Source organism: Falco rusticolus, chromosome 3 (assembly GCF_015220075.1).
Source record: "Falco rusticolus isolate bFalRus1 chromosome 3, bFalRus1.pri, whole genome shotgun sequence".
Classification (NCBI taxonomy): Eukaryota; Metazoa; Chordata; class Aves; order Falconiformes; family Falconidae; genus Falco; species Falco rusticolus.
In genome coordinates this window covers 79104528-79131107 of record NC_051189.1, presented here as the reverse complement: position 1 = coordinate 79131107, position 26580 = coordinate 79104528, and positions in this window count along the sequence as shown.

The following is a 26580-nucleotide window of genomic DNA, read 5'->3' as shown; positions in this document are numbered from 1 at the left end:
AGATGATAAGAAAGGAAAAAAAAAAAAAAAAAGGGCTAATGCTGTGAGACAGCAGTTATAGAATATGTGAAAACTGGCAGGGAACTAGTCAGAAGGATTAGCCCTAGAATTTTAATCAAAGAAGAATTTGACGAGGTAAAATTTGTGAATTTTGAGTGTCCTAGTATTGAGGGATACATGCATTGTCTATGGTTATCTTTCAAAAGCTAGGTTCCTGTCTCTCCTAGCGTGTTCTTTAAATATCAATTATATTGTAGATGTAAATGCATATCTATATCATTTATGTTTCCAGTGTGGCTTTTGACTATTAAGTTGCCTTTACAGCTTAAGGAACAAAACCAAAATTGGTCAAGTCAGTTACTCTTAATTTTACTTTCATCCCCAGGAGGCTGTTCTGGTAGTCTGTATGGTCAGCTTTGAAACAGGGTCTATGTCAGAGTCAGACTGTTGAGTTGATAATTATTATGTCCTTGAAATTAGTTATTCTTTTAACATTATGGTGTTTATTCTTTGTCGCTGTTTCGTTTCTTTTCTGTTTGGTTGTTGGGTTTTTTTAAACTCAATAATCTTAGAGGACTCAATTATTTTTAACATTGCTTTATTTTGAGCATCTATGTATAGTAGAGATGTTTTATTCATGTCTGAATTATTTTCCTTCCAAAAATGTCAAAAACTTTGTAGGCACTTCAAGCTTAGTGTGTTCACTGTACTATAAATTGAATCTTCCTCCAGCTATAATTATTACAAACCAGGTGTTTTTCCTCCTCCTAATTAATCTAGAAGAATAGAAGATGGGCTGGTTTTATAAAGACAAAGGATGACACATAGTTTAACCACATCTGTATATGCTTCCTTTTCCTTGCAGGTGTATAATACACAGGATCTATCACTGAACACAGATTTCCTGTGTACTTGTTTGACCTTCTTAGTTTCCCAACCTTTAAGAAACATTTAACATTTTGGAGGAATGTTATGAGGCTAAGGATGCTTTGATATTAAGATGAACAGTTGCTACTAAATCTTGAAATGGGTTGTGCAGTGAAAGGGAAGGACATACAAGAGAGTAGGCGCTGTATGCTACTGATCAGTACATATTTTTAACGTGCTAAGACAAAATTCTGCCCATATCAAACTAATTTTGTGGAAGCAGGCTCAGGTCCTTCATTTGCACTGGTTTTCTCTTTGCAAACATTTTTCTGCTTTCTGTTATATATTGGAAGGCATGTTGTTGGTGTTTGGAGACAACTGAAGAAATTGTCCCCAAATCTTTTATGCCAATTTATATGTGAATCAGCCAAGTAATCTACAAAGGAAAATTAAACAGGAGAGGAGAAGAATATTTCTTCTACAGCTGAAAGAAGGTTAAGAGAATTTTAGCCATATTCTGTTTTGAAAAGATTCCTTGTTTTTCTAGGGCTACTATAATTAAAGGCTATTGTACAGTAAAGCACTGTAGGCTGCTGGTCTGAGAAATTTAGAGAGACCTTGCCACTGCTTACATAAATAATATAGGGTAGATTATGCTGGGCAATACTCTGACTGGCAGCCATAGTGGGATTACTGGCAATGACAATAGCCCAGGCTGTGAGCTGCTGCTGTACATAACATGATTTTTCTCTCTGTAAGCATGTATTTGATCCACTTTTAGGTTGTAGCTATTTGAACTGTAAAATTCTTTGAGGTCTTCTGTGTGAAGCCCTAAAGAAATGTGAAATACAATTATTGCAGGAATTCCAGAATTGTTTTCTTATCTAGGGTAGTAAACTAGGAGTTCCCAAGCTGGATGTGCATTTGTGTATTTAATAGTATGGCATTTCTTAAAGCAATTAAGAAGGGCATCCTGTAATGAAAAATATTATACAGGACATCAGTTAGTGAGAAAACGTAGAAAATTAGTTGACATTTCCAATTATAAGACCCTATTTTCAGTTTGCTTTATACTTTGTTAAGTTTTAAATATTTATATGTTTTCTAGCTACATATGTGTTTCAAGCTGAGTAGTTTTAAAAATATCTTTGAATATAATTTCACTGTTTCACTCAAGAAAGTTAGGGGAAAGTGTTATTTTGACAACATGGAAGAAAAATCTGAAGTTTTTAGGTCCTTGAGTCTCTTGACAGCCTCCCATCCTGTGAAATAGGGATTTAAAATATGTCAAAGAGGGAGAGGAGCGATCAAGTCAGTGAAATGCCTCTGACTGACATTGAAGTTCGCCCCAATTCAGTTAGAATATAGGACTGAAAAATCTTATTTTGTAAATATTCCCTACAGACTTTGAAAGATTAAGTAACGATGTTCTCTAATTAGGTACTGCATTTTCAGTCACCATGTCTCAGCCAGGGCACTCAAGGCACTCTGGGCATTGCTGTCGCCATGCCTTTCTGTTTGTTATCAAACTACCCCTGAAGCTGATAGCAGAAATGCATGCCTCATCTCCTGTTGGCATGCACTGAGGAAGGAAACCAACCACTGTTACCTGCCTCACTGTGCTGAGGCACTTCAGGTTGGTTGCTATATAGTCCCATCGAGTTGTCAGTAGTCACAGCGTTGGCAATTGTTTGCTCCATACTCCTTAAAAGAAAAACATCTAGACTTAGGGCCTTCTACAAAGAAAAGCTACATAAAGAAGTGTTAACTGACAAATCAAATGCATAAAATGAGGAGATGTGATTAAAAACAAACTCAAGACTGAATTTGCCTGGATAACCTTAAGTTGCCCCTTGCACATGGATGCTTTACGATCCAATTTTAATCACATACTTTCGAACTGTTGTTTCATAAGATTTCTGTTTCTTTGAGTATCTATAATAAATAATGCTTGGAGATGTATTGTAGTGATATAAGAAATGAGACAAAAATCTGTCATTCCTCTGTCTTGCGTACTGCAGACATTAGATAGTACTTAGTGAACATGCACCTGCAAGAAGATAACCATTTCTACATTGTAAATTATGTTCTGTTTTAAACTGGAAAATAGAAGGTACTATTAGCTGTTATTTATACACAAAACTCTACTTATTAGAAACTGACAAGTTTTTTTGGCATGTAGGTCTAAGAATTGACTCAGTTGAATGATCCTTGTAGATTTCATTTTATTTTTCTTAAGTCACCTTCTTCATTAATTATTAAAGCAAATTTAAATTATGCCCATTGGGAAAGAGATTATGATTATGTGAACAAACATTTAATTCAGAATGTTTACATATCAGTACTTAGGCACTTGTGTGCTGTGTAGCATGTTACAGGTTTGGTCTCCTTTGCACTAAAAGTAACTGACAGGAAAAGAGAGTGCTGGAAACAAGGTGCAATTTTAAAACTAAAACATTAAAAAGATTATTGAGGAAAGTAGCTGTCTCTATGGGAGTTTTTAGTTCAGAGATCATTTGCAAAGCCAATGTTGCATGCCTAGAAGTTATGAAAATTGGGCCCATTTTGCTGTAAATGTCTAAGGTTGCACAAATTAAAATCAGAACCATACCATTGTGACTATAAGGGTAAAATACCACATGGAAAGCAATATGTACAGTTACGGACAGCCACCTGAACCACATAATCTATATTTAAAATGGAATAAACCAATAGTGAAGGGAATATTCAGTGCATAGCTAGTACACATGAAAACATACAATTGCTAACAATCCTAGTGAAAAGTGAGAGAACAGAAAAAGAAATAAACTACAGCAGGGAGTAAGGTATGACAAAGGTTAGTGGTTGTGGTGATCACTGTACTGATTCAGTGAGGCGTGATGTCCTCTTAATGTGTAATGAGTAATTTTACAAGAAGGACAGTTTGTCGAGTCAAGTGCATATGCATTTGAACATCCTTATTTCCTGAGTCAAGTGGGTATGTGATACTGAAAAATTGGACTGTAACAGAAACATTTTTAAAACTTAAAAATGGGTTTGAAAACAGTAAATTGTGGCAGCTAAATACTAATTAAAGTTAAGCTACACTAAAAACTAGATTTAAAACTGCATTAAGTTGTCTTCTAAAATGCAACTGAATGGAAATCTGAATAGGACTATATTTGTCCTCTGTGCTTGTACAGAAACTTTAGAAACTTGGAAGTTCCAAGAAATAGTGCTAAAATAAATAAATCTTAGAATGATACTTTGTGACCTTGCATAGAAAATATTTCTACACTGCATCAACTGGAATTCTTTGAAACATAATGGATTTTCATGATGTCTTTATTTTGCCAAAGGACATGGTAATAAAGAACTTGAAAGAATATAAATACCTTACTTAAAAATTTACTCCTTTGAGATTGGAAGAGAAAGCTTGAACCCAATAGGAAGCAGAGAACAGACAATATATTCTCAGATTTTCTGCATCATTCTGTATTACTTCAAATATACTCAAAGAGAAAATACAAAATTGTGTTGTGATACTTTTTAATTCAAAATTGGTTCCATAGATGATGTGACACTGCTAGGCTTTCTTTGCAGCCTTCATTTCTTCAAACCCTCTTTTTCAGCCTAATCTAAAATTATAGGAATATATGATTTTGCTGACATTTTGGCAGAAAAAAATGAAGAGTTCTCAGGCAAGTATATGGAGGTTGGGAGTTTTGGGGTACGTTCTGGAAATGTGTGTGACAGTAATGAGTGGGCTGATTAGATAACCCTAGACTCTTTATAATCTCTGGTCCAACAATTTCACTTGTTATAGCTTCTATTTAAACATTTATTTTCGAAGATAAAATGCCTGATGTACAAGTAAGCTGGTAGTAAGAGGTAAGTAAACCAAAGAATTACTCTAAATGAAAATTTTGTGCTCTATAAAATGAGAAAGACCATTACTAAAAGTTAAGATTGAGGACTATGCACAATAACTAGTTTGCAAAAACTGAGAAGGGAAAACATACTTGTTCTGAGCTTGGCATCCCAGAAGAAGGGGTAGTTCTGGGCCAACAGCAGTAGAAATGAGTATAGCTACTCAGAATTATTAACAACTTGGAATTAGGCATAATTTGGGGCACAGAGATTTTACAAGAAAGTACATAAAATCCATCCTGGATCTTCCATGCAAACTGGTTGAACATATTACTCTCATACAAGTTTAACAAATTTACAAAGGTGCATAAAAAACCTTGAGCAACGTCTCAGTTAGTGGTGTCTGTTCTCCTACTGTAGGCACACACCCAAACTACTTTCATATGTATAAAATCTGTTTGTGCATGCATATATACAAAGAATACAGGAGAATTTGGTTCTTTAGAATGAAATAGTAGACCATCAGAGACTCCCTTTGCTAAATGAGCCACTAAGAGACACCAAAGTGATAAATATAGATGTTTTTCAAGAATCAGATAACTGAGCCTTCAGAAAAGTACTCCATTTCCATCCAGAATTTGAAATCATGCACTCCTATCAATAATTAGGTGTCTTTGTAGAGCTTCCCCCAAATACGTGAAGGTATTAATTTTATCTTAGTAGTTAGTTTGAGCACCTTCTGTCTTGTGGGGTGTGAACAACCATCAAGAATGGAGCTACAGTTCCAATGTTATACACTATTCCATGTCTGGAAAGGAGCTATCCCTTAACATCTATCTTGAATGTCTGTCATCTGTAAGGTGGCATCTGCTGTATAAAAGCAACCTTTCGTTCAAGCAGGAGGTGCAAGTGCATGAGTGTGATGATAGAGCAATATTATAGAGAGACTATATCATTCACAACAGGTATTGTCTTAAAAAAGTTCTTGATGGCTTGGAAATATTTCATTTTTAAGAAAATGTATTTTTCTTCTGTTTTGAGAAACCATAAGAAAATTAGAAAGAAAAATTTCTTTTTAAATTTTGACAAATAAACTTTTTAAAACATTTTCAAAACTGGGAGAAACAACAGGAAGAAATGCCAGTCAACATTTTAAAGAACTTTATGCAGTGATTTTAGAAGTATATGCATAAGATGCCAAAAAGTCTCCTTAGAGATGTAAATATTTTAGAAGCAATAGTTTGGTCTTGGGAACATTATACTGCAAAAAGATCACAGGCCAGACTAAGTGAGAATTTCAGTTAAGTGAAAACACAGGACACACATAGGTCTCTAACTAGGGAAGAAAAATTCAGCAGAGGTAAGTCTGAAATAAGAAGGTAGTGTCAGAGTCCGCACTTCAGAAATATTAGCAGCCCCTCAGATTCCCACAGTGTCTAAAAATCAATAAGAAAGCAAAAATAAAGAAGAGGTTAGTGTGAGAAAACAGGACTTTAAAGTGAGACAAGATGCTTTATGACTGGTGCTCAATATAGTCTGCATACACACACACCTAGGTGTGTCAATGATATTGAACTAAAAGTTATTTAACAAGGGGATTGCAGGTTATGAAGAGGAAAAAAGCATGCATTTTTAATGGACATATTTAGACTTTAAAATGGATATTTTTTAAAAAAAAAATGACAAAATTTGTAGGAAAGAATAAAGAGAAAACAAAAGAAAGAAAGAAAAAGTAACGCTACCATAGTATTCTGATTATTAAAACATTCATATAGGAATAAAGGAATCAATTTTAGCTATCCAAGCAAGTTTATATAAAAGAATGTGCTTTGTAAAGTTCAGTGGCTCATTGCATTTTGAACTTGTATAATAAAACCTCTTTCTTTCCTGAAAAATGATAAAAAAGTATTAAGAAATACAGTACTTATGAAGCTTCCTTCAACTAGAAAACAGAAAATATAAAATAAATCCCCTCTTAATTTACCTTTAATAGCTTTTGTTACAGTAGTAAGTGCTGACTTCTGAGGGTGTTTTCAGTAAGAAGTTATTTTCAGAAGTACAGAGTGCAGTTTAATTAAGGGAGGTCCCTTGAGATGAGGTGGTTTATTCACCTGTTTAAACACCTTGACATAAATGTCAAGGTTGGAAGTTTTAGAAGAATGATTTCTCACTATATTTCTAGTATTATCTGATTCTGGGACAAAAATACTATATATTTTTTTGAGATGACTATGCTCCACTGCACAGCATCTCCTAGAATCCTCCCAGCGTAGCATCTGAGGGCAACAGTTCAGTTACATCCGTATAGATACTAAAATGTTAGTTTCTTCACATTGCTAGTCTTCATGGTGATTAGGCATAAATTTCTGTAGAGAGCCCTCTGAGATTGGAACGCTCTTTCTATCAATAAATATAATGTAACTCTATAATGCCAATCATCTTTTGTCTCAGTCTCTGCTTGTGTTCTGGATCAAGGCTTTTCGGCATTTTGCTTCAGCTTTTGGTTGGAAATTCTAGTTGATTCCATTTGCCAATATTTTTTTTAGGTATGTGTTTAATTCATATTTAAGAAAAAGAGAAGTTTAAGAAAATCTGCTTTTATTGAATATTACATGGAACTTATCTACTCAAAATTGTTATTGCTTGTACCACACTTGACTGACTTAGTCTCCTTTGCAGATGATCCTGAACACGCCTGGCTAGCCTTGAAAGGATGCAGACTAATGAGGTAGACAACATGCTTTCCAGAGCATTGCTAACCCATGCTCCGTGTTCATCTTTACAGCATTGCAAAGGTTTACAAGAAAGCACTACAGATCTGGATACTGAATATGCAATCTCTACATGCAATGGGCAACTTCTGTCCTCCCAACAGTAAATTTTAGTTGTCACAGATATGATGACTGTGTAAAAGTTAGAATAGAAATGATGGAAGAAGTAGCTGAGGAGTTGTTCTTCAGCCTTAAGATACTTGGGAGTGGAAAGAAGTATCCAGATTGCTATCAAATTTTTCTCTAATACTTAATGACTTTGTAATAAGCAGAAGCAGAGGATTTCTTTTGTGTACAACAACAAGCAAATAATTTTATAAGTATTCAGACTAGGTTTTGTTTATTCATAGAAAACCAAATTACTTGCCATTGTAAGATTAGGAAAATGTGCTACAAAAAAAATGTTCGCATGTTCACACTAAACTATCCAGTTCACAAAAATTGGCTTTCAAAGTAAATTTTTCTTTCTTAAAGAACAATCACTCTGCTACAAAATGTAACTCCTTGATATTTTTTTTTTTTTAAATTAATGACTTCACCTGATTTAAAGTGAGATAGAGGCTATCAGTTGAGAATAAAGTAAGGATTTACAGTGGCTTTACTAGGATAGGAGTCTAAACCACTCCATACAACAACAGGCAAAATTTATTATTTTTTTTTCTTTCTTAAATTTATCAACTCTCTGATACCTAATATGTAATATTTAAGTTTTGTCGTGGTTGAGATACTAGGTATCGCTTAAATTTGCCATATCATGTTTAGGCTCTCCATATTATGATTATAAAGGTTTCTTCATAAAGATTTTTTTCTTAAAGATGTTTTATTGTTTTCACAGACAATGGCAAACTTTTCTTTCAAGTTTCTTTTCCATGCATTATCTCTAGAACCATCTGTTAAATCATCCTACATGTATTACCATTATTTTTTTATACTGCAGCAATATGGACATATCTTACCTGAAATACTGAAATTGGAGAAGTTTTACTATAATTTTTTTTCTTTATGCATACACTGAAAGACACATTTTTTCTCTGCTAGATTCAGTCTTTTTCAATACAAGAAATTACTCAGAATCTTGATTTACAGCCTATTAATAATAATATGCAGTGGTCTTGTTTAGCAACCTCCTCATATTTCTTCCATCAGCAATATTACCTGAGGGAATGTAACCAAGTCAAATTAAATTAATTTCCGATCTCTGTGGGTAAGATCTCCGGCCAAGATATTTTTTTTTTTTTTTTTCTGGCAAAGGAAAGTGTCTATAGCTATTACAAAGTTGGTTAACCTGTATAATGTGTGGTAGAAATGAGAAACTTTATCTGTATCCGGCTGGTAACTAATAAAGAACAAATCTTCTTACACTGTCAACAACACTTTGCTAGGATCAAAGTCAAATTGGCAACTGACCATCTGTCTTTGTGCATAGATATTTCACATAGTTCATGCCTTACAGCAGGGGTCCTCAAACTACATCCCGTGGGCCAGATACGTCCCCCCAGGGTCCTCAATCTGGCCCCCAGTATTTACAGACAACCCCCACCCCTCCCCCGCCTGGGGTCGGGGGGGAAACCAAGCAGCCGCAGATGACTGCCTGCCACTTCATCCACTCTCCGGCCCCCTGTTTAAAAAGTTTGAGAACCCCTGCCTTACAGCTTCAACAGATTTCACCTTGAATCAGAATAATTAACCACACCAAGCCACCTTGACCTAGCCAAAACCACTGAGTCTTTTACTGTTGACCTAAATGTAGACAGGAGCTCTGTTGGTCCCTGTTTTGAATAGCAGTTTCTGTTACCTTGGATCACTCAACTCATTTTTGAGTATGTAAAAATTGTATTTATTCAGGTTTGTAAGATGCTGTCACAACTTTTCCATATAAAATTTACATTTTACATTCTGCAGTGAGACTTGTTTTCAGGCTCTTGACTAACATTAGAGCAGTTTTCCATGTGTGGCTTCACTTCACTACAGAAAATATTTCATTCAGATAAAAGTTTTCTACCATTGCTTTAAAGTATGGAATAAAATATGGACCTTTCTTAGAGAGATAAGTAGGTGCTTTATTTGCTTATAACATTGGTCCAATAGGATCTAATGCATGATAGAAGAAGTAGAAGTATCATCATTTTCTCAGGGATGCTTACACAACCCAACAGTGAAGTTTGCTTGTTTTGGCTTACAACCACTGCCTCAACTGATTTACACTGTATGACCTCTGCAAACCAGCTTAAGTCAGAAAATCAGATTGTTGTCACTCTTATCTCACCTAGATAAGGAAATATTTTTTTTTATTAAAGTAAAAATAAAGAGAATTATGAATAGGAGCAGTGGGTGGGTGGGTGGGTGGGTGTATGTTTAATATGTTGAATAACAAACAGCCATAAGAAAATAGAATTGGAGAGACTGATTTTTGTATATTATGTCAATTAAAGCTGGAACTACTACACTTGGATACCAGTTTTCTCAATCAACTTGTCACTATTTATAAAATATAGGTAAGGTAATATTCACTTATAGCCTAAAATACTCCATCTAAGTTAAGCAGAATTATAAAGTAGTAAATATGTATAATGTTTCCCCCTTTTTCCTAAAGATAACTTAAAGTTGGGGTAAAGCATATGATACAGAAACTGCAGAAAGGTTCAAGCTGTTCTCCATGCCCACAGTAGACAACACCAGTTATAATGGGCTTAAATTCTGTGAGGAGTATTCAGATAAAATATTAAAAACCACTTTCATATGGTGAAGATACTGAAGCAGTAGAATATATTGCTAGAGTTCACCACCACAGATGATCTTTGGAAAAGGCTAGGCAGATTTCCAGCCTGCCAGAATCAACTGGGTAAGAATGCACACAAACCTTCAATTCTCTGAAAATGTCAACGTTTAGAAATGCACCCAGATCCAAATGTCAAATATCTAGATGTGTGTGGGGTGGTGAGGTGGGGGTGGTGGTGTGTCTGGATAGTTAGGGCTTTTCCTCCATTTTAGAGAAAAGGGATAAAACTGATTTCTAACCCTCTTCTAGAATCAGACTTCCCTTAAAAACACAGCTCTGAGTATATAAAGATCTATGTATCATTAAGCAATTAAAGTATAAAGGAGGCTCAGAGGCAGGCTTAAAAAAAAAACCAACAAAGGCTTTTGGTGTGGGTCTTGATCTACCTGCCCTATAGGCAAGTTATAAAACTCTTTGTACCTTTAAAGTTGACTGAGTTCTTGGTAAGATGAAAAAAGAGCAGAGAGCCTCAAGGAATGGGAAATATGAAGCCCTTTTGGAAGGGCTGTTCTTTCAGAAAAAAACGGGTGCTGCTGTTGACCATGCTGTTTCTGATCTGTAACTAGTTGAGACTTTTGGTCTCAGGAATGCCAGAATGCTGCCTCTAAGCAGCACTAAATTCCTTCAGAAGTTGTAAAGAATAAAGGATAGAAGAGATGATTTTTTTTTTTTACTCTGTGAAGAAAAAAAAAAAAGATTCATTTAACATAGACTTTTTTTATGTTTCTTTTATCTCAAAGGCAGATCAAAGGTTAGTTAAATACATTTTATGATAACTCAGACAAGACACCAACATTTACATTCATGGTTAATCTCAAACTGTTTGACCTTGGGCCACCTTCCATACATCAGAGGAGAAGGTTCAGAGAGACATTACGTGAAGGGGTTGGCTCCAATAAAGACTATTCACTGCGCAGCCTAGCACAAGGCACCCTAGCTGTCAACAGAATGGTATGACAGCATTCAGATCAAACAAGTAATCCAGTTAATAAGGCATATCTCAGGAACTTGCCAAGAAAGTAAGCATGTGAGTGATATGCGTACTTTGTCATGGATTAATAGAATATTAATCAAGGCAAGGTACATTTTCATATACCGGTGACAGAAGGATTAGGCAGCATGGGAAAGTTAAAGCTTTAGGTACCTTTGAGAATGCAAGGTCTTGTTTCTTTGCTTTTGTTTGAAGTGAAATGAATAAATCCAAATATCCTGCAGACAATGCTTATAATTCTGCGTGGTTCCCTCAGATATCTTTCAGAAACTTGGTTAAAGAGCATCACAAATCTGTGAAAAATTTCCAAAGGAACACTTACACTATGTAACTTTAGGTGAATGGACTTTGAGCAATCTAAAGCAGTTTTCATATTTTAGCCTCTACAGGAGTGGAGCATGGGATTCTTTTCTGTGTTTTCTAAACAGTGGTGCAGAGTTGCTGAGTCTCAATAAACAATTAATGAACCCACAGCCTGTTGTTTTTTGTGGTGGTTGATGTATCTCAAGAAAATCATGGTAACTAGTTGTAAAAATTGCAAAAATAACTTTGATGATAAAGCACTTTTAAAATAAAAAATATTGTTTAAATATAGTAAGGTTATCATTGTTCATGGGAGCTATATAGATAATTTTAAAAAGTCATGTAAAAGGTTATTGCCACTGCAACAATTGTGTTTTTCAGCTATTCATTCCCTTCAATGGTACATTAGAAATCTATAATGAAACAACATATGCAGTCTCACAGACTGATTTTTTTGGCTGATAAACATAGTGGAGTAGAATTTCCAGGAGCCGTGGGACTTCTAACAGTGAGGAGAAATGCATTCACTGAAAATACTATTATTTTGTGTGCAATTATTTCTAAGGCTCAGATTGTATTTGGTCAAAGGGGGTACAGGATTCTTTTAAGACACTGAACCTCCCTGCCTAAGCACTTGCCGCAGATCCTAAAGTTAGGACAGGCAAGTAGCATAGTATTTGCAGGCAACATCAAAGAAATGACAAAGCTGTGGATATGGTGTCATCTATCACTTCCAGAAATGGATACAGACTTTCAGAAGTGCCCAACAAAAGAGAAGGAAGTGGGCTTCCTTACTCTTAGAAAGTATACTGCCTGCATGATGAATTCCAACTCCTTAAATATGTGCTCGAGGAAGAGGATAGTCTTGATATCATTAATTTTTTTTGCTTTCCTGTTTTTTTCAGGACAGGAAAAACACTAGGCCAAGACATGTCATAAAGGTTTCCCCAATGAATACCTACCTTTCTTGGATTTATTGTTTGCTTATTTGCTGTATTTTAAAAAATGGAACTTCTGATTTACCCATCAAATTGTAATGAACAAGGACAGCAAATCTAACATGAACTTTCTGGTCAGTGGTATGCTTTGTAACATCATCCATATATTCATATTGCTTTTTTTTAATGTCTCCTTCTGCAGATCCCATTTACTTTCCCTCTTGATTCAGCTCCCTGAAGCAATCTTCAGATTCAGTTTCTGCTACAAATATCCACTGGGAGGTTTCCCTGTGCTAAATACTGGAGCTGGAACTGATATCTGGTGTATATGGGCAAAAATGTCAGATTCATATGTATTGAGCTAAGGTTCAATATCAAGGAAGATTAGCCAAAGTTTCTTAAGGAACCTGTATAGATCTCTGAAAATCCAGACTCAGCATCATGAACTGTCCTCCAGCCTTTTTTGCTTCCATTTTGAACCATTTTACTAGGCACCTGTTTCTTGACTGTGTTTTGTGGCTGCAAAATGAAGATTTTTTTTAAAAAAATATTTTTTGTAATGGATAAACTAGTGATTGTGAAGTTTGCAGGACATCAGGATTACTTGTAATGGCAAAATACACAATCAAATGGAATTGCTCTGAACTACTTAAAGAGTTGGCATAAGAAAATTAAGTATAATCATATTGTGGAATATATAGGTTGGTCAAAATTGAACTACTTTTTAAAATATGGTGGAGATTTCTTAGGGGCAGAAAATCCAAGAAAAACATTCCAATGCATCCTGTTTCAACTACTCTGGAGCTTTTTTCCACTTCAAAGCTGTTTGTTTAAAAGTGGTATAATGTTAAATAGAAGGGCCAGAAAATACACCTTTTGAAGGAAAAGGTTTTTTAAGATGTTCTGCTATTAGCAAATTTCAGTTAATTTTTTTACTTCATAAGAAACTTTATTTCAGAGTTCTTTATCAGTTTCATGAAGTAAAAAGGCTATCCAAACTGATTGTTCACAATAATTTTTTTTCTCTTTTCAAAGACTCTCAGCATTTTTATGGGATTTCTGTGAAAAGGTTTTTTTGCTCAGTAACTGGTGCTTGACACTGATAAGGCCTCCTGGCAGCTGACTAGATCCAGCTAACCTGAATTTTCTTAGCAATATTGGTGGGCCTTGTGTTGACAGCTGGTTGATGATGTTTTCCAGGTTAATTCAATTTAATCTCATCAATATTGTTACCTGCTGTTAAAAATGGTTTTTGCCACCATCATTTGTTATAGGAGTTATTATTGTATTCACAGTGATAGATTCTTTTTCATTTTATTTCTGTGGGTGGAATAGGTCTAGATGAAGAAGTAAATTATGGTTTGTATAGCCCGTGAAGAAATAGTTATGCTGCCTTGTGGCTGAACCAAGCAGACTTTTATAACAGCTTTGTGGTAAAACTGAGAGATCAAGCAGCAGCATGGGAGTAAAAGCTGATGTATGGTCATCTATTAAGGTTACTACTAAAAATGTACAAATATATGAGATAAATTCCTAGAACACTATAAGCTATAATATGAATACGTTTGAAGAATAAACTGACTTAAAAATACTAATAAAGTACTGGGCCTGATAGGCAGATTTAAGAATTACTACTGAAATGGAAAGACATTGAAAAAGCAAACAAATTTAGAAGAAAGTGGCCTAGAACTGTCTGTGGGTTTTATAATTTTATTCATTTTTCTACTGCATTTTGTTTTGCATCCTATCTTCCATTCATTCAGTTTTCCTGTTGCAAACTGCCTGTAAAGGACTGGGAAGTAATTCTGATATATCCAAGCATTTCTGTTACACTTTACCCGCCTTATTTGCACTTTGTGATCTGAGGCTTTTCTCCTTTGTTTTGGGCAGAGAACACTCCCTCTTCTGCCATGTTTTCCTGTAACTGTTGGCTGATGTCAGTGTTGCTCAGATGCCTCTCCAGGATTTGTGTTCAGTCCAATCCGGTGACTGACAATCTGTCATGCAGATTCTGCAGCTGCATATACTTATGCCACCCTAAATTCTGGGAGCTTTAAAGAAAACAGGATAGCTCTACTAGTCAGAGAGAGAGGGCTTGCTTGGTTTTGATTAAGTGCAGAATGAATAAGGTGGCAGCACTGAAAAACATGAGGAAAATAAATGCCAATCAGGTAAAACAGTGGATGGCTCAAAGGTTTATAAGAGAGTATCATTACAGAAATTGAGTTAAATTTGAATGTTCCAAATAATCATCCTGATTTCATTCTCCCAGATCCTAAAGTCAGTTTTAGGTATAACATACAAATACAGTGGTCCTTAAAAGAGACAGATACAGAATTGTGATGAAAGGATCCAAAATTCGCCATTATTTATTTTTATCACAGAGTGTTAGTATGGATTCCTATGAAAACTTACCAGAAATTGATCCTGGAGAAGGTCTTAGGAGCCAACAGACCAGTCCATCTGGCCTCTTGCTAATCACATCTGTGAGCACAGAGAAAGCAAGCTAATCATACAGATTACCCTGACTAATACTTTGATTTTTTTTCTCTATGACTACATGCATAACAGACTGATAAGGTTCAACATCACCTGTCAGAAAACTCCTAGGGAAGTATTGCTTATGTGCCAAGAAGAAGGTATTGTCTATGTTATTACTGATGACTGCTGCCATTGCAAAATGTGCAGACTGGCTGCTCCTCAGCAACTGTGACAACTTCTGCCAGCTGAAAAGTATAGTGCATCTTTGAAATAATCAGAAATCCCCTAAAAAAAAAAGTAGCTGGGGTTCGTTATTGAAAAGATCTGGCTGTGGGTTTTGAAGGTATTCCTTAACAAGGTGGCTTCTCAGCCAATAAAAATTCTACAGATTCTTTTGGCAGATTTTAAATGTATCTTCCCCTCAGTTCAAGGAGAAGAAAGGTACAGGTATATTACTCCTGGAAGACAGACAAGGTTAAGTTTTTTGGAGAGAGGAACTGGGATAGGTTATCTTTGTAGGTAGTCTTATTTTCTATGTTTTAATAAAGTTCCATACACAGTCCTGAAGAAATGTGACACTCTGGCTCTACCTGAGTCCCGTTTCTGGGGCACAGATTTGGTCCACTTGATAGCAGCAGTAAGTATGGCACCACACACACTTTGCCTTGATATTGGTAATGAAGAATGCTTTTAAGAGTGTAGGTGTTGATAATAACATAAGAAACACTTTTCTGCCCATTGTGCTACCTGCTGTTCTCTTGATGTTCTGGCTGTTCAGCATTAAAGACAGTACAGTGGTTTCCCTGAGCCATGCATTTGGTCTTGAACTAGTGAAGAGACCATATAACATTTTTTTGCTACCTATTGCTGGGCAAAACCAAATGAGATTTTTTTCCTCATAACCAATAAGAACCTTAGATTATGTACAATGTTTCTGCACCTTCCTGCAGTCTGATTTCACTTCTTCAGTGGTAGTTGGTTGATGTGTTTGAATGATTGCTTCCCTAGTGGAAGAAAAGAGAACAAAATCAGACTGCCCAAGTGCGGAGGAAAACATGGTAGTCGTACTGCCCAGTTTGATGCTAATGGCATCAGCTTTTAGGGCTGAAGGTGGGGGGTCTAGAAAGGGAGGAAATTACAGGGGGAATGGAACAAAAAAACAAGAGGGGCAGGCCAAGTTACTTGTCAATAGATATAACCGTTTATTTGGCTATAGACATTATAACTCTGAGCACCCTGAATGCTTCTGGTGGACCGCAGAGACATTGGCAAACCAGGTCTGACAGATTAGATGTAGTACGAGCCAGGACTATGCTGCCTAGCATTCTCCTCTGTCTTCATTTCCACTTCAGTATTTATTTATTAACAGAAAAGATCAGATATTATTTTCATGGTAACATTATGTTATGCTAACTTTATATTGCATATTTTGTATTACATTATTATATGTCACAGTAACATCTTAAGCAGGAAAAATCCAGTGCCCAGGATTTGTACAATTTTCTGTAGCAACTTCATTTTTTCTAAATTGATTCTGACTGATATTCACCTTATACTTTCAAGAAGTATTTAGGATCTAAAAATCTTAGACTTGCCATATGATGCTCTTGGTGGGGGCTGGGGGTGGGGAGGGAATAGAATCTCTTCAAGCAATGAGGGAACTGGTAATACTTATACTTGACCCTGGATTTTAAAAATTTGGCACTTAAATAAAGCTGAAGCTCCCTGAACACAACATTGGCATAAAAGAAACTCAGAGGACTTTGGAAGAGACTTTTTTGGCAGTGTATTGCAAATTCATTTGTGAAAGTGTTTGTATGTTATAGTTGCAATTGCCCTCCTTCTTCAATGAAATGGCTTTGAAGAAGACATTTAATAATGTTTTGCAGTCATCCATTGTGTTTGTGAAAGAACGGTTATGGTCTTTAAGCATCATAATTCATTTAAATGTAGACGACTATTGTATTGCTGGAGATAACTGTCTGTATCTACTGGCCACAGGAAAGAAAAAAAAGCAACAAGAAAGATAATATTATGTCCTTATACAGAGCTCAGGAATTTAATTTATAAATGATTTTCTGCATGTTTTTTGTATCTATTGTAAGGACAGTATTGACCTGTACCTTTCATGTGCATTTGTTTTGTCTTACAGCAACCTTTAAAACAAGAAGCAGCTCTAAGAGACATAGCATTAGCTGGGACTTTTTGCTGTATTCTGCATTCACACATATTTTTTATATCCAATGACAAATGAGTTTGTGATGTATGGGCTGGGTTCTGGGCTGTTCAGATAAATGTGCTTCTTTTGATCCCTGTTTTGCACCATATTCTGCTGTTTGGTGAAATACCATGCAGGAGGAGGAGCAGACTGCTGCTTTAATCAGTATAATTCTCTTCACAAACTAGCTGATCCAGGTTCTGTTGAAATGAAGAGAAATATTTCAAAGGTAATTCAATGATTTATTTTTTAGAATTTCCCTAAAGTTTTACTGATGTTATCAGATCTGATAGCACATCCTCTCTTTCTGTAATAGATAACAGAGAAATGTACTTCTTCTGCTCTCACTGGAACTAAGTGAGGTCTTATCTACATTACTAAACAGGGATCTTTGTGACCTTTGAGTGAACTATAATGAAAATTATTTGCACGACTTGAATTTTCTAATATTTTTCAATAAGGAAAAATTAGATTGATTTTGACCTCTTCTCAAAATACAGGCTGTTGCCATGTTCACCAGTCATCTATTTTATTATCTGTTTAAATTAATGATGGATTAATTTTGTCCATGATCATGTGTACTATAATTTTAAGAATATTTCCTGTAATTTTTCATAACTCCATTCAATAATGTATCAAGGCTGGGATTTTGAAGGTTGATCTTTGGTCTAGAAAGTAAAAAAATGCCTAGTTCTATCCTAAAGGCAAAAGTTTTCCTTTCCTCCCCCTACTCCTGTAATCTGCAGTGGTGGTTTGCCAGCTCTGCCACTTCTCTTATATGCTGAAAGAACATTTACCACACAGATTCATAGAAAAACCTCACTCTGTTTAGAACCCAGACCATTGTCCTAGTTCCCTCTGGGACAGAGTTATTCTTCCTAGTAGCTGGTGTAGTGCTGTGTTCTGGATTTAGGTTGAGAATAATGTTGATAACACACTGATGTGTTAGTTGGTGCTGAGCAGTGCTTACACTAAGCCAAGGACTTTTCAGCTTCTCACACTGCCCTGCCAGCGAGGAGGCTGGAGGTGCACAAGAGGCTGGGAGGGGACACAGCCACGACAGCTGACCCGAGCTCACCAAAGGGATATTCCATACCATATGGTGTCATGCTGAACAACAAAAATGGGGGAGTTGGCCAGGGCTGGGTGTGATGGTCTGTTGCTTAGGGACAATTTATTCAGCAATGACCTGGATGAAGGGACGGAGCAGACCCTCAGCAAGTTTGCTGATGATACAAAACCAGGAGGAGTGGCTGACACACCAGAAGGTGCATTGCCATTCGGCCCGACCTGGGCAGGCTGGAGAGCTGGGCAGGGAGGAACTTCATGAGGTTCCTCCTAGGTCCTAGGTGCAGGCAAGTGTAGGGTCCTGCACCTGGGGAGGAACAACCCCATGTACCAGTACAGGCTGGGGGTTGGCCTGCTGGGAGGCAGCTCTGCCGGGAAGGGCCTGGAGTCCTGGAGGACAGCGAGGTGCCCATGACCCAGCAGTGTGCCCTGGTGGCCAAGAAGGTCAATGGGATCCTGGGGGGCATTAGGAGGAGTGTGGCCAGCAGGTCAAGGGAGATGATCCTGCCCCTCTCCTCTGCCCTGGTGAGGCCGCATCTGGAGTGCTGTGTCCAGTGCTGGGCTCCCCAATTCCATAGGGATGGAGAACTGCTGGGAAGGGTCCAGCCGAAGGCTACAAAGATGATGAGGGGACTGGAACATCTCCCTTATGAGGCAAGGCTGAGAGAGCTGTGCCTGTTTGGCCTGGAGATAAGAAAACAGAGGATCTTATGAATACACATAAATATCTTAAGGGTGAGTACCAAGACGATGGGGCCAGGATCTTTTCAATAGTGCCCAGCGACAGGACAAGGGGCAATGGGCACAAAATGCCACACAGGGAGTTCCATTGGAATGCGAGGAAAAACTTTACTTTGAGGGTGACGGTGCACTGGAACAGGCTGCCCAGAGAGGCTGTGGAGTCTCCTTCTCTGGAAACTTTCAAAACCCACATGGATGCAACTGTGCAGCCTGCTCTAGGTGAACCTGCTTTATTAGGGGGTTGGACTTGATCATCTCCAGAAGTCCCTTACAACCCTGACCATTCTGTGATTCTGTGTGATTCGGTGACTGGACGGGCATCAGTCAGCAAGTGGTAAGCAATTGCATTGTGCATCACTTGTTTTGTATATTGTTTTATGATTATTATTTTTCCTTCCTTTTCTGTCCTACTAAACTGTCTTTTTCTCAACCCATGAGTTTTGGCTTTTTACTGATTCTCTCCCCAATTCCACTGTGGGGGACTGAGCAAGCAGCTGTGTGGTGTTTAGCTGTCTGCCAGGTTAAATCACAGCACCTTTTTCCCAGCCCTTTAGAGCAATTTTCAGGCTCATAATGGTACAGCAGAGAGGTCAGAGGTAATTGGGCAGCAGTGCCCAGCACACAGCTAGCATAATTGGAAGCGTACAATGTTGAGGCACTTGAGTAGGAGCTGTGACAGGTAGGAAGCCTGAAAACCTCACCCATCATTGCTAACTGTTCTATGGATCAGTGGCTTTCAGCCTGTGTTCCACAGAGGCCAAGTAGTTAGCACTACTTTTAAATGACTTGCAGAGATGACCAAGAAAAATAATACAATGTGGGCTACATGGCAATCTGTGTAAAATGAACTTTCTAAACCTAACTCTCACACATTAAAAAATTTCTTCAGAACCCATGAATCACAGAAATTTTGAAAATGGATCTATATATAATAGATTATACATATTAGCTTACAGGTTGAAGACATAGCAGGTGTCTGAAGTGAGAAACTTTTTTCCCTCACTTTCATATAGTATTAATTTAAGTTCAGGTGATTATCACAGTTTCAGAGAGTTACTATTTATGAAGGAATTTGGTAGATAATCTTTCAGAATCTGTTACTTTGATTTTTCAGTCCTGCACATAGTGTAATGCAGATCCTAAATTGGGGGTTGAGCTCTTAAAACTTTTTAAACTTGAACTGCACCATACAGTGTATCATTTGGAAGATGTGACAATATATTCAATGGTGGACAGCAGGTGGTGTTAAAAATGTGGTCTTTGCTTTTTAAGGTTGAAAATAAAACAGACATATAAAGTTGACAGGTGGTGCTTATGTCTGGGAAATCACAGAGGTCTAGGTATTTCTCTAATTTTGGCAAACAGTTCATAGCAGGTAACATCTAAAAATTCTACTTATTTTTGTTTGTTAATATCTCAATTCCCTAATCTCATTCTTGAACAAAGATGTTCAAATGTTCACTAAATCTACCAAATAATTAAACAATTATGGTCTTATCCGAAGCCTTCTGTACTCCATAAAAATAATTCAATTATTTTAGCATGTCTTGGATATACCATAATTACCAGCATAACTCTCTGTCTCTGTATAGTCCTATTTTAAGTCTATGAGTCTCTTGGTACACATACATCTTTTCATACTGAGAAGGAAGGAGTTCAGAAACAGGCTCCACCTAAATAATTCTGCAAATAATTCTTTGTCGCTAAGAGAAGTGAACATTTTTTTCCCTCGTGGTTCTCAGTAGTCACTAATTTTAGTTAGACATAAAAGTCATATAGGTATGTGTTTATTCCCTGACTGAAGGTGCATAAAAGTCCAAATGTTCATATTTGCAAATTAAAAATTAACATCTGTGATTGTTCTCTATAACAGACTTTAAATACTCTTCCATTAGCTTTTGTGGCCCGTTAGATTCAAGAATACAGGTATGTAGAAGTATCTTGTACAAAGTTAAGCCCAGTAAACACTTCTTAGAGAAGTGAGAAGCCATTTTGATAGTCTCATCTATTTGTTCAGGTGATTTTATGAGAAGGTTCTGTAGTCAGAACTTCAGAGGAGCCTAATGAAGTTAGGAGAGGTTCTTGCAGTGCCATGTGGAACTGATTTTCCCTGGTTTAGACACTTTGCTGCTAGATGGTTTTGAAAGTCTCCCAGGCATCCATCTGTATATCAGTGCCCAGAATGCCACTTGTCTGCTTCCATCCCTGAAGCTATTGTATACTGGTAAGCAGAGGATGGGAGCTCCAGGAGCAGTCCTCAGTGAGATTTGTTACAGCTGTACGTAAGAGAAGGGCCAGTTAAGTCATTTGTGATGTGTGGGTCATACTGTAATAATGGATAATGGTAAAACAAAGCTGTAGCTTTATCAGCCAGACTGAACTTACCCCAATCAGCATCATGTGTTAAGACTGTGTTTGATTTCATCTGGCACGCTGTCACTAGTGACTTTGGCTGCGTCCCACTATGTTAAAACCTGTGCTGCCCTTCAGGGGCTGTTTTTTGCAGGGTTAAAAGTAAAATAATACATTTAATGCATTTCATTTCAGCACTTTCTGTTAAGCTTTTCTAATTCTTATGTTTAAATGAATGAATAAAAAGGAAATTATAGGATTTGGTGTGTTCTGCCAGGCAGAGTTCCTGTAGAATAGCATGATTTTGCAGACTCATTTTCTATAATGGAGTATTTTTCCTCCTGCCATTATCTGTAAAACAAATCTTTCATAAATTTGCTACAAATTTACAACACAAGCCTGTACTCATATGCATTGCTAAATTGCTGTAAAATCAGGTAATATGTGCTAGAGTAAATATCTTCAACTTGTGTAAAATCTAAGCTTATAGCATGTACTTATCTAAGACAAAGTTTCTCAAATACTGTATTTGCTTCTTCAAGGGGTGTGGGGGGGAACAGCTCTTTTGGATAGATGTTTCATATCTTAATTCTAGAATTAATTACTGTTGAACAAAGTGGTAAACATTAAACTTTACCCACACTGTGGACTCTCGATGTCATGTGCTGTATGTTAATTTTACTGGAAAATATATAGGATATTAATTTCTTTCTTTAGGACTCACTGTACTAAATCTGAGGATTTATTGTAATAAATTGAATTTACACTGAAGTGTAAATTCAAAGGACATTACTCTGAATTTGAGAAATCTTAGCCTGGCCCAATCAGTAGGATTCTCATTAGCAGCTTCATTCATGTCTGTGAAGGTACTTATTGTCCCGTCTTTGTTCTGTACATGATGCATTTTCTTTCAGTCAGAATGTCTGAACCTGGCAGTCCATCTCAGACAACAATATTAGTATTTCAATGAAATGCCTATTTTTTTATTAATATTTTCTAACTATGCTGTCTCATAAGGAGTGATGTGCGTGTTCACATGGGATTCCAAAATGTGAGTCTAGGCACATGGATCTCTCTGCATCATTCCATTTTTGGCAGTCTTTAATGTGATGATCATATGGGTTGCGAGGACCCTGATGTGTGCCCTACACATGGGCTTAGCTCTCTCACAAAGAAGCCTGAGATTTTCTCCCACAAGTGATCTTTGGGGTGCGGCAATAGCCGGGTGTGCAGCTGTGGGTTCTCTGTTGGTCATGATGTTTAGGAAGTGATTGTTTTGCATTGTGACAACCAGGTGACTTTAAGAGGTCTTATATCAGACATTAAAAAGTTGAAGCTTTAGTCCTTTTGTCTTTAATCATCAGTACAGCTATGCCAAATTGTTCCATAGCAGAATGACTAGCTGAATCAGGGAGGTTTATAATTTCTATGTTTATCCATGGTAGTAGTTCTATTACTTACTATAATATCATAATTCTTCCCTCGAAGGCATAAATATTTTCAGTTTACATTATCAGTACAGCCTATTGATTTAGGTCTTTGTCTGGGCTTCTTAATGGAATACCCAGAGCGACTAGGGTTCCGCTTTATTTCTTCTTTAATGTTCATTATCTCTTAGGATCGAATGACAATACATGAAATATTATTTTCTAAGGTGATTCTTTTAAGTAATGGCAAGACACTTTTCACAAATAGGTAGAGAGCAGCAATGAAGGGGCAAAGTGATGGCTATCTAAATGGGCAATTTTGTATTTGCTTTTGGCAAAAGAGAGAAGCGTATAAATTGATTGATTAAACTGAAGGAAAAGGCAGCAAGATTTGGAAGCAATAAAGGTACAACTAAATACTTTTGTAGATAAGTAGCAAAAAGACAAAGTGGAAAGACAGGACAGTCAGCTGTACGTTATGTCCACAGGTAAGTTTTAAAAGTAGTATCTGTGGCTTGAATTAAACTCTTTTTTATTTTTTTTTTACTTTGTCTATAAATTCTCCTAATAAAAATATTGCACCCTAAAGTAATAAAGATATGGGAATTCTTTGAAGTTGGTCATACATAAAAGGAAACTGAATGTTTTACCCCTGAAATCAAAAGAATTAGATTACATTGGATAGGGAAAGTATATGAAATCACCTACTGGTTTTGGTACTCACAAATGATTCAGCATCAGAAGAGACAGTCATTACAGAGCAAATCAGATTGGGAAGGATAAGGAAGGAACTTCAAAATAAATTTTGAGATATTTGTAGGTATCAGAAATGCATGATATTTTGGCAGGCATCTGACACTACCTTCTGCTCAAGAAAGAAGCAAGAGTATTCAAAATTCTTCAATGGCTTAGATCCCCAACACACACACACAAAAAAAAAAATGAAGGTGCTTGTACTCTGAGTTAGTGAAGTAAAATACAAGTAAATTTTTTTTGTAGAAGAAGAATAAGAGAAAAAAAAGTATGTTGTGACAATGATCCATGTATCACAACATGTAAACTTACAGGAAAGGGAGATGTGAATGCAAAAATCAGCTTAAAAACAAGGAACACAGCAATCTTTTCAGACCTGATAATATTACAATTGAAGCTAAGTCAAATGAGACAAGTATACTTGAAAAGATGGCTCATGCTTGCTAACTGAATTTTTGTAATTTTTCTATAGTAGAACGAAAAAATCTCATGAAGTTGTTTTCTATAGCCTTACATAGTTAGGACCTTTATATCACTCTTCACTTGTAATTTTTAAATTTGCCCTTTAAAATTAGTTCATCACTATCTTCCATGATCTAACAATATCAGTTACTATCAGGCAATCTTTTTATAATACCTTTTATCAAGTACATACTTGTTATTAATTCATAATTGTGCAAAAAATATTAAACTTTCAGGTAGTGAATAAATATATAACAAATATAAATTAAATTCCAAATTCTAAATAATTTCTAGCCTTTAGCCTGGATCTAAACTACACTTAATAATGAACCTTCCATTTTTCTCAAATATTTTGGAGATTTCAGAACACTCTTTTTTGCTACTTCAGAACACTAAGTTACAATCATATACATAAAATGAAAAAAATCTAAGTATATTTCGGGTCAATTAAAATATTACTCTTTAGTAGTTTATTATATTTTTTTAATTAACTAGTCATAATATGTGTCACCAAGTTTTATAAATATATTTTATTTTGTAAATAAACCCAATTTAAGTACCTTTGAGCCATTACTGTATTTTCCCTAGTGAGAAAAGACTAGAGGGAAAAGGGAATTGGAACAGGCAGGGGAAGGGGAGAGGAGAGGAAAGAAGAGAGGAAAGAGAGAAGAGAGAAGGAAAAGAAAAGAAAATAATTCAAACCATGTTTTTCATTACTGTCAGGGAGAAAATGCCATATTTACTGGATAGCTAGTTTGTTCAATTGCAGTAATTTTTATGTTCCCTCAAGTTAACTTTCCTAAGTGGTCTGTAAAAAATTATATCAGAAAGACCACTTTTGTGTTCAGATGTTCTGCTTATTGTGTGGCACTTACACCTCTCTCTCTTTGGTGATTTGTCTGAATTGACTTTCTAAGCTCTCTTGAGTATCAAACCACAATTTTTTGAAACACTGATTAGGTAAGAAAAGATCTTTATGGGACAGCAGGAAAGAAAGAAGTGTCATTTAACAGTTTAACACTGACTTTTTTTGTTCAGCCTGAAGTGTCACAAAAAATCTGTGCTTTCAGATGTTCCAGATAAGAAAACAAGAGTAAAAAAAAGACATTTTTTTCAGTGCTTTAGATGTGGTAAACACAAATAGACATTCAAACCGTTAAATACTTTCCTTCTTTTCTGTATACACAGTAGTTCCTAAGAATGTGCTCTTTCAATCCGATTCCTGAATAAAACCCAGACAACTTAGTGCAAATATGCAAAACTCATTTAATATAAAATGTCTGGCTTGTAGCCCAATACAGTGTGCAAAGAATTGGTAATCAAGTTGAATTATCATTTTTTAGACCTCAAGGTTAAAGAGAAATATTTCATCTGACCATATTCCATGTTTCAAATCTACTTTGAATATAAAATACATTGCAGTGCTACTGTATGTATCCATGGTTTGCCATCACCAAAGCTTAATTATTTTTATGGGACAACAATACATTCTGCACACACTGTTTCTTACATTGGTCCTGGTGGATAGCCCACTTACAACTTGTATGGAACATCTTGAATTATGGTACTTTAAAATCTTATTTTATTTTTACGTTTTCTCCCTAAAGTTCTGTGCACAATTCTGGTTGAAAATTTTGAACTAAAACTTTCCCTGACAGAAAGGCTTCTATTCTTAGAGAAGTAAACTATTTAAGCACATAATGAGCCTTAAGAATAACAGTGAACCCATAGGCATCAAACAAAACCAAATGTCTCATAATACTTGTCTGAACTAAGGATGTGATCACTGAGTAGTCAAAGCCCTTGATGACTTTTACTGAAGATGCATAATTTAAATTTACCTACGTATAATGGATTCTTAAATTTTAAACTTACCGTGAACCTTCCTGTCTTCATGTACCTGACAGTTTGGAGTAGATGAAACAAAAAACATCACTTATTTTCTTCCTGTCTCTCTTGTGTATATAGATTTGGAAGAACAGTATTTCCATGCATTAACTGTTAATCTGGATTGAAAACTATCAGAATCAGAATATGGTCCAAATACTTTCAGGAAGTTCAGGCCCAGCAGATAACTTTGCAAAATTATAGCTGTGTTTTGTTTTTCATAAGAAGGAAAGGAGTTATGATTGAAAATATTACTGACATTAATTTCTTATTTTAAAGTAAATATCAAGAAGCAAAGAATTTTCAAAATTATTTACTTTATTTACAGATCTCACTTTCAATTATTTTTTGAAATGGCATTCCAAAGTCCAGTCTGAGGAAGCAAAACATAATGACTTTGGAAGGCTGTTTATTTCATATTTCTTTGCAGGAAAAGCGTAAATGCTTCAGGAGTGCTGACTTCCTAGTGAGCATTATTCCATTATGACTGACAGCACAATGGGCAGCAATAGAAATAGCTTTTAAAAAAAGTTTTAAGACAAAAATAATGTAAGGATACAGCTACAAACTACTATCTGGGGACTGAATAGGCAAGTTTTTCTTTGATCCCTTAACGTGTGAAGTTCTTGTCCTTTTCTGCATACGCTTGTTATTGTTCCAACAATTACATGTTAAATTTTTGAGATCTTAGTA